Genomic DNA, 16,084 nt, shown 5'->3' on the forward strand with positions numbered 1-16,084 from the left:
TGATTGTCTATATAAGGCACCTTTGGTCTCAGTTGTAAGGGAGCCAATCTGAAAAATAAAAGCTTAAGTTTTATACATCATGTTTCCCTAAACCTCTCTCTCTCTTCTAGGAATTGAAGAAATTATTCGAATTAAAAATGATACGCTCACCTCAAAATTTCTAAACTGAGTATGCTCTGCACTTGCCTCAAGCCTGAGGATCCCGTGCATCAGAAAGGTCCTGTTTATCCTCCAAAACCGATTTTTCTAAAATGAAAGTGTTTTCTCACAACGTTCACCCTCTTTGAAGGTTTTTGGGTGGTATCGTGAAAAAATTATTTTCAAAAATGAATTTCGGATTTGGTATTAACTGGATAAGTGTATATCGGCTGGAAACCAAAGTGTACGGACTACTGGTCCAAAGGAGATTTAAATATCTTGGCTTGCCAAGGATCTCATCACTCTGGTGTAACAACGCCACGTACAACTACCCACTGGTATCAGAGCTACCCTTCATGTTGAGGTGGTATCATTAGTAATTTGAATAATCTTATTTGATCTCCTAGAAGACGATTCATCAACCATGGAAACAAACACATCTTCCACTTCTACATCCTCTTCATCTCATATTTCTCTTTCTTCTACTCTCTCTCTTCCCAAATCATGCTCTAAACACATAACCTCCAAAATCGAGAATCTTGTTGAATATTCTTATATTCCAGAATCTGCTCAAATCAATGAGTCCCAGTTTCCCATCATGAGTCCTTACAATCTCTACAAACAGAAAACTTCTTTCACTAGAAGTATTCGGACCCTCATCTCCACTAAAAGACCACTCCCAAAAGAGTATATCCAGTCTTCTAGACTGGACCAATGTGCTCTACAAGCCTCACAGAGTGAACAATATGTCACTATGGAAATACCTTTAGATCTCGTTGCCAACTGGAAACGAGAAGGCTACACACACCTCCATCTTGGTGGTGTTCGATTAATTCTCACTCTTCATGGTTGAAAAGGCTTACCTGTTACAGCTAGAATTGCTCTCCTAGACACCAGGTTCAAGGAGTACCAACACGCTGTTGTCGGCACCGTTCTAACAACCCTTCATGCTGGCAGTGTCTTATTAACCTTTTACCCCAATTTCAACCTCTCTCTTGAGGATCCCAACCTTCCAACAACCCTTAAAGTCCAGATCTAGCTCCAAGGAGCAAAATAAACACCCACATCAAAGATTGCAACCCTCCATCATCAAATAGTCTATCGATTACAGAATCATGCCCTCGATCTTCCTACACCATACACAACTTCTGATGCCTTGATGATCTTGGCAGACACAGACACAATTCCAACCATTATCCAAATCCCCAAACAAATCCAGAAACAAGACTTGCTCAAGCTCATGCCTCTTGAATGGCTAACTAACTATGAGCATTTTCACCAAAATTCGGAACCAGGACAAACCACAGAAGCCACGTTTAACAGATTACCAAATGGTCAAGTTAAACTATCTTTTCAAGCCCCTGACACCGAGCCTGTTTCAAACAGTCCACAGCTTTCCTATACGCTATGATCACAGCAGTTCAAACTGGTCAAGAAAAGAAACTTCCTATTCATGGTTTTTCATCCGAAGGGTATCCAGTATATCCTGATAAAATCAATGGTCATTTCCTATGGGATGTGCCTGAAGCCCATATGTGCAATCCGGATTGTCCTTGTTTGGATGATATGGATATTGATGAAGAATTGGAAGTTATGCGGAGAAAGAAAAAGAAGAAGAAAAAATCTTCTCATCCTCTACCATCTTGCAAATCCTTCCTTCCACAACCTCCACCGGATCCCAAACCTCCTGCTCAACCAATTAGATCATGCCTCATGTTTTCAAGTCATTCCTATGAAGAATCATTTCCTCCACTTGAAAAACAGACAGACACACAAACCCGTGTTACCTCAAAACCTTTTGTTCAATCTCCAATTACAGCCTCTAGGCAACCTGAAGAACCAAAACAGTATGAAGCTGTTTTGAATTGGCAAACAAAAAATGCCAGTGCTCAAAATCATACTCTTCAACAACTCGGTAAGAAAATTGACCGTGTTGCAAATCAAGTCTCCCAGACTGAAACTAAAGTTGACTCCATCAGCAATCGTCTTGATCAGATGTACCTACATCTCCAAGACCGCATCTCTGAGTTAGATGCTGATCTCAGACGAATGATCAACAATCATATATGGGGTCCAGAGTTTAATAAAAAAGAAGCTGAGATTAGAAAGCTCAAAGCCGAATTGTCAAGGATTGATGCTGAAAAGGCCAGACCTTCCCTTTTTACTCAACCACAACCTACACCAGTATCTCCTCCAATCTTTGAAACCTATGCACCTTTCTACACTCCATCCCGACCTCAACAACCTGTTTATAATCAGTTTTTTGGTTTCTCCCACCTTCAACCAACTCCTCAACCATCTTCACCCAAAAAATCAAGATCTAAGGTCAAAATCTTTGAACCACGACCAAAGGCCACTTCCCCTTCCTCTACATCTACAATGCCTCTAGAAGAATCACCATAAGACATTCCCAAGCCTCGTAACAAAGATAAAGGCCCAATAGACCAGTATCATTATCGTACTGTCCAGATCCAATCTTTAGATTCCTCTGACTCTTCTGAGCCTGAAACAAATAACTCATCTTCGACCTCACCCTATGACTCCTCACAAGCCTCCACTGACTCTGAGTCTGAATATGCTGACATTACCAGCATATTAATGGCCACTGAAACTGCAGATCCAAGTGCCTCTACTTCAACACCCATTGTTGATGACAATCCTTCTGACCAAGCATCTCAAACAGAACCCATACCACCACCAGTTCATGAACACTCAACAAAACCATCTTCAGCATCTTGGTTTACATTTGATGACATTCCCCGTCATACATGGGCTGCAAGACTTCAAGAATTTGCTGCTTGGATTGATCTCCAAGGTACCAAGCTAATGCTCAACCTCAAGTCGTTCTTCGTGAATTCATGGCCCGCTCCACGGGTTCTTTACGAGACTGGCTAGAAAGCTTAGGGGAATACAGACAACTCCAATTCATGGAATCCCCGGTTGGTACAACCCTCAATATTATTCATGAGCAATTCATGGGTGAAAAAACTGCTTCCACTGAAGCAGACAGAAAAGAATACCATCAGATGAAATGTTGTTCTCTCAAAAGACACCTTCTGGATGCTCATTATAAAAGAATGAGTATTCTATTCTACAAGCTAAATGGGTTCAATGAGCCATCTCTTAAACATGTCTTCATTGCCTCTCTTCCCCCTGAGTTACAACCCGATCTTCAAAGAAAACTCACAACCTCAAATCTGAGCATAGTTGATATCTCTCTGGGAAAGATTTTTCAAATGGCCATGCTATCTCTTGATAAGATCTGTGAACAGTTTTGTGACATGGAATGAAATGTGCCATCTTTGAAAACCTTCTAGATAATGCATCAGCCACCACATTCTCCTTACCTTGTTTATATTTTATCACATAAGGAAATGGCTCAATAAATTCAACCCATTTGGCATGTCTCTTATGTAACTTACCTTGCCCTTTCAAATGCTTCAAGGACTCATGATCAGTGTGTATAATAAACTCTTTAGGTAGAAGATAATGTTGCCAAGTTTCTAATGCTCTCACCAATGCATACATCTCCTTGTCATAGGTAGGATAGTTTAGGGCTGCTCCACTCAATTTCTCACTAAAGTAAGCAATTGGACACCCTTCTTGCATCAAAACAGCTCCAATACCTATACCTAAAGCATCACACTCATTTTCAAAAGTTTTAGTAAAATCAGGTAAAGCAAGTAATGGTGCATAAACCAATTTTTCCTTAATTAGATTAAATGCCCTTTCTCGTTCACTATCCCACTTAAATCCCACATGTTTCTTCACAATTTCAGTTAATGGTGCAGCAAGGGTGCTAAAATCTTTCACAAATCTTCTATAAAAACTAACCAAACCATGAAAACTTCTTACCTCACTTACACTTTTAGGTGTAGGCCACTCTTTAATAGCCTTTACCTTCTCTTCATCAACCTCAATTCCTTTAGCACTTACAACATAACCAAGAAAAACAATCTGATTTGTACAAAAGGAACACTTCTTCAAATTAGCATACAACTTTTCCTTCCTTAAAATAGTCAATACACTTTGCAAATGTTCAATGTGTTCATCTAAGCCTTTGCTATAGATCAAAATATCATCAAAATAGACAACTACGAATTTACCAATAAAAGCACGCAAAACATGGTTCATTAACCTCATAAAAGTGCTAGGTGAATTAGATAACCCAAATGGCATCACTAACCACTCATATAAACCATATTTTGTTTTAAAGACAGTTTTCCACTCATCTCCCTCTCTAATCCCACTTTTAAGATCAATTTTACTAAACACACAAGAACCATGCAATTCATCAAGCATGTCATCAAGTCTAGGAATAGGATGTCGATACTTTATAGTGATTTTATTAATTGCACGACAGTCAACGCACATCCTCCATGTTCCATCCTTTTTGGGCACTAGTAAAACTAGTACCGCACATGGACTCATGCTCTCCCTCACATATCCTTTTGCTCTTCAACTTGCCTTTGAAGCTCCTTTGTCTCCTTGGGGTTACTTCTATATGCAGGTCTATTAGGAATGGTAGCTCCAGGGACGAAGTCTATTTGATGCTCAATTCCCCTAATAGGTGGCAAACCGTTAGGGACTTCATTTGGAAACACATCATCAAAGTCCTGCAAAAGAGTCACAATAGCACTAGGCAAGGAAAAGTTAAGCTCATTAGTGTGTAAACAAGCCTCTTTTTACAAAAGTACAATGATAGACTGTTTTGAAAAGAAAGCCCTCTTAATCTCACTTCTTTGCAAACAAGTTCACTTGCTGCCTCTCTTTTCTCTCAACAATATTTTTTTCTATCTTTTCACTTGCTTTTCTCTCAATCTCTCTTTCTTTTGTACTCACATTTTCATTTTTTGTATCACTCTCTTTTTGTATTGACATTTGATCCTCATACACTTGCCTAGGTGTTAATGGTACAAGAGTGATTTGCCTTTTGTTCATTACAAAAGAATATCTATTTAAGTAACCATCATGTGTCACACGCCTATCATATTGCCAAGGTCGACCCAAAAGAATGTGTCCAGCATGCATGGGTACTACATCACATAGAACCTCATCCTTGTATCTCCCAATGGAGAATGAAACCAGCACTTGTTTATTTACTTTAACTTCCCCACAATCATTCAGCCATTGTAGCTTATAAGTTTTCAAATTTAATTTTTCAACTAAACTAGTGCTAGCTACATTAGTACAACTTCCACCATCAATTATCATACTACATACCTTATCTTTGATGTGGCATCTAGTATGAAAGATGTTATCACGTTGTACTTATGCATCCTCTTTTACTTGCATGTTGAGAGCACGCCTAGCAACCATCAATTTACCATCAACAAGATATTCTACACCATCATTAGCATCCTCCAAAGGTGGCATAAGATCATCATCTAATTCACTCTCGGTTTCAACATCACCATCATCCCTCAAGATCATTACTCTCTTATTTGGGCATTGAGATGCAATATGACCTGTCCCCAAACATTTAAAACACTTAATATCTCTATTTCTAGAGTGTTGGGAATCAGATTTACCTTTGCTTTGGTTGCCTCCCTCTTTATGATCCTTGATTGGCTCAATCTTAGGCTTTGAAACAACCTTTTCATCTTTGCTCCATTTCGACTTCCATGAGGAAGATGAACCCAAATTGGTTCTAGTTGAACCTTTCTTTTTTAGTAGTTGTTCCACTTTCATGCCCATGTGAACCATGTCTTCCAACTCAACGTAGTGCTGCTCTGATACTAGTGGGTTGTTGTACGTGGCGTTGTTCTACCAAATCTACGACAACACAAATTCTGTCCTTAGGGCCAGTAGCCCGCAAGTTCTGGTTTCCAGCCGATATACACTTATCCAGTTAATACCAAATCCGAAAATCATATGTGAAAACGGTTTTTCACGTTACCACCCGAAAACTCGGCACTCATGGCCTTCAAAGAGGGTGAACGTTCTGAGAAAATACTTTCATTTTATAAAAATCGATTTTGGAGGATAAAAACAGGACCTTTCTGATGCACAGGATCCTCAAGCTTGAGGCAAGTGCAGAGCATACTCAGTTTAGAAATTTTGAGGTGAGCGTATCATTATTAATTCAAATAATTTCTTTAATTCCTAGAAGAGAGAGAGAGGTTTAGGGAAACATAATGTATAAAACTTAAGCTTTTATTTTCATATCGGCTCCCTTACAACTGAGACCAAAGGTGCCTTATATAGAGGATCATTGAGAACAGGACCTCTCGAATGATTATATCACATAGCACACCTTTTTTGAAAGCAAAACATGCCGATAAGGACTTTTACAAAAGGTAGAGCATACTTACAAGGACTTTAACAAAAGTAAAGCATACTTACAAGGACCTTAACAAAAGTAAAGCATACCGACAAGGACTTTAACAAAAGTAAAGCACACCGACAAGGACTTTAACAAAAGACAAACAGGAGTCACATGGGTTATTGCATCAAAAGTTGTGTGAGAGCGACAAAGTGTCATTATGGAGTGGATGGATAGCGCGATGGTGACACGTCTCCTGTTTCTGTCTTATATTGTCGCTTGTGCCGATGCCTCTGTCTCTGGTCGAGATACGCCTCAGCTTGCTGATACTTTTCTTCATCAGCTTCAGATATGTGCTGTGAGGTAGATGCAGCAGGAGAGTCGGGGTTGGTGACAGTATAATGGGGAGTGTCAGTATGGAGAAGGGCCTGAAAGTCTTCCCATGGGTTCTGAGCGTCTTGGAATAAGACATTGGTGTAGTCAGGACGTTCCATGACAAGTATTCCTTGAGGACTTGAACTTGAACCTGGAGTACAGCCTTGTGTTTTTGGAATTATTTCAAGGGTGTGTGATGGTCCAATGGAGGTGTGGTGAATGTTTGTGGTAGGTGGAGGAACATTGTTAAGTTCCATGAGATAGGCTTTGAGAACGGAGGTTACCGCTGTATCATGGATGAGGGTAAGTTTTCCATTCATATGCCATGTCCTGTGTCCAGTAGTCTCGTGTTTCTGAATAGTGGAAATAAGGCCTGTGGACGATGAAAGCTGTAGTCCACATGGTAGCTTCTTGGTTTGGCATTTTGTCTAAGCTGTGAAAGGTATACAAATGGTGGAGTTGCTGGCACCACCAAGTGAGGGGAGAATACCATTCAAAAAGAGTCCATAGAAGGTCTGGGGAGAACTCTGGAGTGGTAAGGTGAGTCAGGACTGGTTTGATGGGAAAAACTAGCTTTGTAGCATACAAGGTGGTGAGACACCACATATACCAAAGCTCATCTTCAGAGATGGACAGAGAGGACAGAGTGAGTCCTATGAGAAACAGGTGCTCCATGCAAAGATTAGGAAATCAGTCAGGTTTTTTGGTCTGAACATTAAAGAAAAACCGGTAAAGGAACTTCTTTGCAAAATCTTGCAATTGGGAAGCCGATTGAAAAGAGATGTTTGTGGGGAAATTTCTTTGGTTGAGAGCTTTGAAAGGAAGTTGGAGATGCATGGCTATAACTGGAATGATTTGAATTGAGGAAATGAGTGCGGGTTTATTTATAGCTGGATGGGTGAGGAAGTCTGGAATGAGGTTTTGGTTGCCTTTTATGTGTTGAACAATGAAATCATATTTAGCAAACCAGGTTTTGAGGCTGAGTAATTGCTTGTCAGGTAGCAATTTGTTCTTGAAGTCAAAGATGTGGGGAAAAGAAGAGTTATCCATGTTGATAAGGAATTTGTGGTTGATGAGATGGAATTCAAATTTCTTAATTCCATATTTGACTGCCAAAATCTCTTTGTAGATCACATGGTAGTTCTTTTCAGAGTCTTTGAACCGTCCGCTTGCATGTGCACAGAAATGACGCACGCCATTGATGTCTTCGAGAAAAATGGCACTCCAATAATCATCGCTGGCATCAGTCTGGAAGATGCGTTGTCCACTTGTGGGAATTCGGAGTGGAAGAGATGATTGTGCTATGACCTTTAGCTGCTTGACAGCTTCTGTCTGAGCAAGGCCCCATGGAGGGCACTATTTTTTAAGCATGCATGACAGCGGGTTGGTGTGGATTGCAACTTTTGGGATAAAAGTAACAATCCCGAGGAATTGTTGTATCTGCTTTCTGTTGAGATGTGTGTCTGGAAACTTTAGTAATTCGATTGCAATATGTGGACCAGGCTGATACTGGCCGTCTTTAATCACCACGCCAAGAAAGTCAATTGATTCCTTTCCTATGCTACTTTTCTTTTCGGAAAGCATGATGTCATGTGCCTGCACAATGTGAAAGAAATCCAAAAGGAGCTTCTAGTGGCTCTCATGGTCAGAAGAAAATAACAAGATATCGTCAATGTAGACCAATGCATGATGGAGAATAGGACTAAAGATTTTTGTCATGGCTTTTTTAAATAAGGAGGGAGCGACTTGAAGACCAAAAGGCTTATCAGTCCATTGATAATGGGCATTTGGAATGCATAAGGCAGTTTTGTGACAGTCAACCGGTGTAATACCAAGTTGCCAAAAATCAGCTTTTAAATCAAACTTAGAGAAGATACGAGCCCCTTGAAGATGGACAAATAGGGTCTGGATTTTTGGAAGGGGAAACTTATCATCTTTAAGAAAAGAATTGAGTGACTGGTAATCAATTACTAATCTCTTTTTTCCACGAACTAATTCAGATCGTTTTTCAACATAAAAGGCATGACAAGCCCAATCTGAATCAGTAGACTCAATAAGACCTTGTTGAAGTAACTGAGAACATTCTTGCTTAGCAAGCAAGAGATCTGAAGGAGACATACTTGGGTGTGAAGCTTTTGTGGGGTTTATGTCTTCGTTGAATTTAAAAGGAAGGTGAATGAAAAATTGTTCATTTTTCCAAAGAGGGGAAGGATGATGGAACTGTGAATGGTTTTCTGGATAGAACTCTAAGAACTTTTGTGAGATTTGACTGTATGGAGATTGTGTTTTAGAAAGTGTATACAGACGTAGTGTATCTGTATAAGGCAAGAACATCTGTTTATAGCGAACTCCAGAATTAGTGAGGAATAGGTTTTTAACTAAATGAAGGATGTCAAAACCTGTAAGTAAATCTTTATCTGGAAGTTTGGAGGCTATAATCTTTTTCTAAATTATACAATTCGGAAAGAATTGAATACCAATGGGTTTTTTGTTAATTAAAGTGGTTTCAAAGATTTCACCATTAACTGCTCGGAAGAGCTTGGAATGATGTTCCCAACAGTTGGAGGGGAGAACAGAAGGATCAATCATACTGGTATCCGCACCAGTGTCAATAAACCCGATGACAAGAATAGGTTTATGGAATTTGGAAGGAAGGATGGACATCTTGAGAGAAGGTCTAGGAATAATGGAAACATGATTAACAGTCTGAATTGTAGAGATGACTGAAATATCTTCAGAATCTGAAGATTCTGCGATAAGAAAGGCAGTATGATCATCTTGGGCTGACTATTAGGAAAAATTTGATTCGACATCCTCATTCTCAGATAACAGGGAAGAATGTTGAAGATGTTGGATAAGACGAATAGCTTTGGCCGATTTGTGAGGACAATTTCGGGCAAAGTGGCCGCGTTTCTTGCAGATGAAACAACGGTCGGATTTTTTCTTTCGGTACTGAGAAACATCTTTCTTTCTGAAATACCGAAAAGGTTTTTTGGAGGAGGATTTTTTGTGGAAGTGTTTCTGAAAATGTTTTTTCTTTTTGATCGAACAAACACACTTCTTTTCATCTTTACACTCCATCTTGAGATGAGGTTTTTTACAAGCTTCAGAGACAGGTTTTTTGTCTTCCATGAGATCTTTGAAGAATGCTTTCTGTTCACAGATCTTATCAAGAGATAGCATGGCCATTTGAAAAACTAATGTCAGTAATTTAAAGTGGCCGGAGGATTAAAAAAATACAAAAATTGAAAAATTCATCTTAAGTCCAAATATCTGATTGAGGCTTTTTGACTGTTATTCGACTGGACCAATATCTTTTAGATGATAATGTTATATCCCAACAGTCTTATATCTTAGTGAGCCAATGACATATATAATTGAGCTTGAAGGTGACTTGTGGAAAAGACTTAATCATAGTGCTCTAGCCCAATGCTCAGGCCTGTGATTGCAAATCTTACTTGTTGAACCATATGACACTCATTTTGCTGTAAAAAGTTGTTATGCTTGTTGAATTTCTTGGACTTGATTCTTGATATATCATGCATAGGGTAGATTCATGATCTAGTGCATATTCTGTACTTTTTGCAGGTGAAGATAGGGATGAAGTACTTGTTTTAGCCACAAGACTAGACCATTAATCTGGCAGTTGAATTGAAGATGACGCCTGTAATCCCATGTTCTATAAGCAGTATTTCATCCATTCCTGTGACTGCTTTTACTATAAAAAAGAACAATTGTTTGACAAGATACAATTCAACAAGGAAATCTACAAAGCAAACAATATCCTCACAGAGATTTCTTTTACCTCTTCCATCTTCTGTCAGATTCTTTTCACAATTCCAAAGCGGGTCTGCTTTACAGCATAAATTTGCTCTCCACATAATATCAGCCACAGGGATCAATGTATCCGTGGAGGAATCAGATTCACCTACTGCAGATGATGATTCTGTTGGAGCCTCAGACATTCCGTCTGATGTTGAAACAAGTGAAAGTTCCTCTATAAAATCAGAGGCCAGTCCCACTCTAGTTGAGTCCAGACGATCAAGAATATCTAGGAAAAGTGAGATGCCACCTATAAAGAATGAAGACTTAATTCCTGGTGCAACGTTTACTCGTAAGGTAAGATCGATCCAGCCATTTGGTGCTTTCATTGATTTCGGAGCTTTCACAGATGGCCTGGTACATGTTTCAAGACTGAGTGATAACTTTGTTAAAGATGTTGGAAGCATTGTGTCTGTTGGACAAGAGGTTAAGGTTAGATTAATTGAAGCAAATGCTAAGACAGGACGTATTTCTCTTACCATGAGTGAAAGTGATGATATTAGCATGCTGCAACAACAGAAGGATGCTACTGCCAGTGGTGACAAGGTAAGGACTGCCAGACGGAGCACTTCGAAGCCTGGTCAAAAAAAGGATGAGATGAAAACCACAAAGTTTGTCAAGGGACAGGACCTAGAGGGCACAGTGAAAAATTTGACCCGTTCTAGTGCTTTCATATCTCTTCCTGAGGGGGAGGAAGGATTCCTTCCTACATCAGAGGAATCTGATGATGGGTTTGCAAACATGATGGGAGGCTCATCATTACAGGTAGGCCAGGAAGTCAGTGTCCGTGTACTGCGTATCTCAAGGGGACAAGTAACTTTGACAATGAAGAAAGAGGACGATGTGGGGTTGAACCTACAGCTCACCCAAGGGGTTATCCATGCTGCAACAAACCCCTTTGTGCTGGCCTTTCGGAGCAACAAGGATATTTCTTCATTTTTGGATGAGAGGGATAAGTCAGCAACAGCTGCTAAAAAATTAGAGAAACCAACCCCTATTGAGATAAGGGGAGAGGTGAGCCAAATGGAAGCTGGATCAAGTATCCCCAAGGTGCAGGACCAACCAACCAGCAGCGACAATGGTATGGCCAGTGTTCCTTCTATAATGAGTGAAATAGTTGAAGATGATGAAGCTCCGTCGAAAGAGAAGGATGAGCTAGCTGACATTACAAACAGAAATGAGGACCCCCAAAATGTAATGTCAGGCTCGCCAGAAACTTTGGATGGTGCACTCCAAACCATCGAGAAAGAAACAGAGGAGACTACTTTGAATTAGACAATTGAGGAGACTCCTTCTATTGACGTATCTGGAGAAATAGCCGAACAAGCCCTGTCCACTGATGGTCCAAAAGCTGGAGAATTTACAGAGAGTCAAACTAAAGATACGATAGCAAAAGATGAAGTGCAGATACTAACACCTGCTACAGAAGAGAAAGAAACTGAGGATACTACTGAAGCTTTGGCACCTGAGGGGAGTGTATCTACTGAGAAGCAGATAATTGGGGAGGCTGCTTCAACCAACTTATCTGGAGAGATAGCTGAACAAGTCTCAGTTTTCGACAGTCCAAAAGATGAAGAAGTTGTACAAAATCAAACTGATGATGTCATAGCAAAAGATGAAGAGCAAATCCAAACACCTACTACAGAGAGTGAAATTCCTTTAGCTGGATCACTCAAAGAGAAAGAATCTGGACCTATCCCTGACAAAAATGGCAGTATCATCAGCTCAGGGGAAGAACCAGATATTTCCTCTTCCCAGAAAACTAAAGGTTTCAAGCTAGGCTTCATTTTCTTTCAAAGTTTTTCTTTTAATAGTTGTTTTTATAATTTCTATCTCAGAAATTTATATTTTAGTGTCCAAAATGTCAACCTGAAACCTTAAACATAATTCTTCTAAAGCGAAGAGATGATATGGTATTTAACTAGATTGTGCAAAATAAGATAATGAGCTGAAAATTGTTTAGTTAAGATATTCAGTTAGGAAACAGTGACAGGTGCCATTCACATGTGGCCATAACTGTCCAAGTAATCAGTTTTCATGACCTCTGGTATAGCATAGAACACATCATTGTAGTGTTTGCATTTCAATGGTGTCTTCTGATGATATCTTGGCATAAATTTAAAGTAGGGATTTTGGACAATCTATTGCAATATTTTGTAATTGGAGGGTGTTTCAGGTGGTTTATGCATGATCATAATGTATCATGGTTAATCATTTAATGCCCAATCATGTTGGTGATGCAAGTCTTATTGAAACCTGTTTCCTATAAGTACTATCCTGATTATTGGAAACTTCTACTAACACTGCCTTTAGGCCTTAGTGAAATGAGGAATCACATTACAATTAAAAATATACGAGTGAAGTTAAGTAATGCTTTCAGCTTGTTGTTCTAACTGTAAATTTTGCCAATGTTTTGTGTGTGTATAATTCACATAGCAGTTGCAGTGGTACTAGAGCGTACTGACTTCCACTATCTACTTGTTTTTGGTTGATGACTGCAGCAACTGTATCACCAGCTCTAGTAAAGCAGCTTCGTGAAGAAACAGAAGCAGGAATGATGGATTGCAAGAAAGCACTTGTAGAGACTGGAGGGGACATTATTAAAGCTCAGGAATTTCTTAGAAAGAAAGGGCTAGCAAGTGCTGAAAAGAAAGCCAGTCGTGCCACAGCTGAAGGAAGAATAGGTTCTTATATTTATGATAGCAGGATTGGTGTCATGGTAGAGGTGAATTGTGAGACAGATTTCGTCTCTCAAGGTGACATTTTTAAGGAGCTGGTTGATGACCTAGCCATGCAGGTGGTTGCATGTCCCCAAGTGAAGTACATTGTTACAGAAGATGTTCCTGAAGAGATACTGAACAAGGAAAAAGAAATTGAAATGCAGAAGGAAGATCTCTTGTCGAAACCAGAGCAGATCAGGTCAAAGATTGTTGAAGGGCGGATCAGAAAGAGGCTTGAGGAGTTGGCATTGCTTGAACAACCATACATTAAGAATGATAAGATGGTGGTAAAAGACTAGGTGAAGCAAACCATTGCAACCATTGGAGAAAACATAAAAGTCAAAAGGTTTGTGCGGTACAATCTTGGAGAGGGCTTGGAGAAGAAAAGCCAGGATTTTGCTGCTGAGGTTGCTGCTCAGACTGCTGCAAAACCAATCGCAAAAGAACAGCCTGCTCCAGCTGAAACAAAGGAAACTGTAGAGAAGTAAGTTGCATTCCGCGAACTTGTATAGTATTACGAGATATAATAGTTTTTCATTATCTTATGTGTTTCATAACTAACCATAATGTGATTTCAAAAACAATCATCACCATGTGAAAGATTGGCATTAATTTGGAGTAGGATGAGCTCATTATGTAAAGAAAAACAATTGACCTTCCCATCAAATAGCCTGGCTAAAACTAGGGCAAATAAAAATTGAATTTTTCTTTTCCAGTTTCTCTCTGTTGGTTCTGTCCCAACTTGTTCGAACCCATAGATAATACAAAATTTGTTGAGCCTGAATGTAGACTGCATTTGCAATAGCCAAAAATCCTACAAACACTCATGCAAACATTTGTGTTTCATAATTAGCTATCTTCATATACATTCACACTATTATTTTTGTTATCTAACATCCCCCAATATTGATTTCTCTTTGAATTTATGCTTGTCAAGGCCTTAGCATGAGTAAGTGCATAATATTTTGGATAACTACATGTGTTTTTTTTTTTTTTCCCCTCAATTTGGGGAGCACTTATATTTTTTCATATCTTCAACTTTTTCTTTTTATTGCCAACGGTGATTTGGGTCAATGGCATATCGTGAAAGGCAGAAGGCCTAGGTCCATACCAAGGTGTAGTAGGAGATTAGTCTCTCTGCTGTTGGTCTGTCTGAGTCACCATATTATAGAAACTTTGTTTTATTAGCTGGTACATTTTGTGCATGTGCATTTGGGAAATATAAATGCGGCCTGCAGATGTTTTTTATGTTGCAAGTGATACAAATGCTTAATTTCCTATTGCAGACCACCAGCAGTTGCAGTCTCTGCTGCACTTGTTAAACAACTAAGGGAGGAAACAGGAGCAGGAATGATGGACTGCAAGAAAGCTCTCTCTGAAACTAGAGGGGATCTTGAGAAGGCACAGGAGTACCTCAGGAAAAAGGGTCTCTCTAGTGCTGATAAGAAATCAGGCCGGCTTACAGCGGAGGGTAGAATTGGTTCATATATTCATGATTCTCGCATCGGAGTACTAATTGAAGTCAATTGTGAGATAGACTTTGTGGGAAGAAGTGAAAAATTCAAGGAGTTGGTTGATGATCTAGCAATGCAAGTTGTGGCTTGCCCGCAAGTGCAATTCATATCCATTGAAGACATTCTGGAGGACATCATAAATAAAGAAAAGGAGATTGAGATGCAGAGGGAGGACCTTATTTCGAAACCTGAGAACATTAGGGAGAGAATCATTGAAGGGAGAATCATAAAGAGGCTTGGTGAGCTTGCTCTTTCAGAACAGCCATTTATCAAGGATGATAGTGTTTTGGTGAAAGACTTGGTCAAGCAAACTGTTGCTGCAATTGGGGAAAATATTAAAGTTCGAAGGTTTGTTCGATTTACTCTTGGAGAGACATACGAAGAGACACAAACTGAAACTGAAGCATGAGATGGAGGGACATTGCATTGGGGAAGCTTTGTAAGTACATTTGTGATGAAGTTCCCAAGCATGGAAGAATTTTGAATGAGAAAATAATCTGATTCTTTTTGTTGTGATTAAAGCAAGTTAGTTTCTAATTTCTTATATAATGCGGTACTTGTTGATTTTGTTAGATAGAAAGAGGAGGATTTTTTGTGGAAGTGTTTCTGAAAATGTTTTTTTCTTTTTAGTTGAACAAACACACTTCTTTTCATCTTTACACTCCATCTTGAGATGAGGTTTTTTACAAGCTTCAGAGAAGGGTTTTTTGTCTTCCATGAGATCTTTGAAGAATGCTTTCTATTCACAAATCTTATCAAGAGATAGCATGGCCATTTGAAAAATCTTTCCCAGAGAGATATCAGCTATGCTCAGATTTGTGGCTGTGAGTTTTCTTTGAAGATCGGGTTGTAACTCAAGAGGAAGAGAGGCAATGAAGACATGTTTAAGAGATGGCTCATTGAACCCATTTAGCTTGTAGAATAGAATACTCATTCTTTTGTAATGAGCATCCAGAAGATTTCTTTTAAGAGAACAGCATTTCATCTGATGGTATTCTTTTCTGTCTGCTTCAGTGGAAGCAGTTTTTTCACCAATGAATTGCTCATGAATAATATTGAGGGCTGTACCAATCAGAGATTCCATGAATTGGAGCTGTCTGTATTCTCCTAAGCTTTCTAGCCAGTCTCGTAAAGATCCCATGGAGCTGGCCATGAATTCACGAAGAACGATTTGAGGTTGAGCATTAGGCTTGGTACCTTGAAGATTAATCCAAGTAGCAAATTCTTGAAGTCTAGCAGACCATTTGTGA

General features: G+C 39.3%; 2 pseudogenes; one reads left to right on the forward strand and one right to left on the reverse strand.

Moving 5' to 3' along the window:
* Positions 1–492: 492 nt before the first annotated feature.
* Positions 493–5,844, reverse strand: LOC112095640 (annotated as a pseudogene).
* A 4,526-nt stretch (positions 5,845–10,370) lies between these two features.
* On the forward strand, positions 10,371–15,406 carry LOC18054968 (annotated as a pseudogene).
* Positions 15,407–16,084: the final 678 nt, after the last annotated feature.

The sequence above is a fragment of the Citrus clementina genome, unplaced genomic scaffold (assembly GCF_000493195.1).
Source record: "Citrus clementina cultivar Clemenules unplaced genomic scaffold, Citrus_clementina_v1.0 scaffold_1, whole genome shotgun sequence".
NCBI lineage: Eukaryota > Viridiplantae > Streptophyta > Magnoliopsida > Sapindales > Rutaceae > Citrus > Citrus x clementina.